A 789-nucleotide genomic window follows, 5' to 3' on the forward strand; every position below is an offset into this window, starting at 1 on the left:
CCAAAAAAACAAAATCAACCAATACCAGCTGTTACACATAAAAACTAATTTTACAGGCCTAGCAATTTAAATCTCTAAAACCTGTATATAAGTGCCAGAAGTTCAGTCACCACTTTGCAATAGCAAATGCATATACATAAATATTTTTAAGGCCTCTTAAAATAGAATCCAATTGGTACTCCTGTATTTCCTCTGTACTGTCACACAGAAACTGGCTTACCACTGTAATGAACCCCTTCATATGATCACTACAGAGATGGTGCAAGGAATACCTGAGCTAAAAAATGTGATACTTATAAACTGAATATATTTGATTTAGAAATCTGAGCAATGAAGACTGATTCTCCACAGTGACAGTTTTTCAAATATCTTTGAAATTTTCAAGTGTTTCAATGGATACATCTCAATCCAGCTGTCATGGTATCTCACACACCTGTTTGAGGATTCTGGCTATCGATCCTTGATCCATTTTGCTAGTGACAGCATCTTTCCTCAGTCTTGCAGCTACAGTTCCAAGATAGTCAAGTGATGCAACTCTTAATGCCATTTCTGTAGATTTGTTACTGAACTGGTGAACCTAAGAAAAACATAATAAACTGTTAAAAAATATATTTATTTATGCAACTGAGATTCTTTTCACAAGAGACTGCTTGACCTTATTAAAAAGTCCACCGCATTTCCATGCTGCATAAAATGATGTAATTTACTGTTACATCACAGATCCACTACTTGTATTACATTAATGTTTATTCCCTTATTGGGTCTCTCTCTCCAAATACACCTTTTGGA

General features: G+C 34.7%; 1 pseudogene; it reads right to left on the bottom strand.

Moving 5' to 3' along the window:
- Nucleotides 1-433: 433 nt before the first annotated feature.
- The window catches only part of LOC104509303, a 10,626-nt pseudogene continuing 10,270 nt past the window's right edge, over nt 434-789 (bottom strand).

Source organism: Eurypyga helias, unplaced genomic scaffold (genome assembly GCF_000690775.1).
Source record: "Eurypyga helias isolate BGI_N326 unplaced genomic scaffold, ASM69077v1 scaffold2440, whole genome shotgun sequence".
In the NCBI taxonomy this organism is placed as follows: Eukaryota; Metazoa; Chordata; class Aves; order Eurypygiformes; family Eurypygidae; genus Eurypyga; species Eurypyga helias.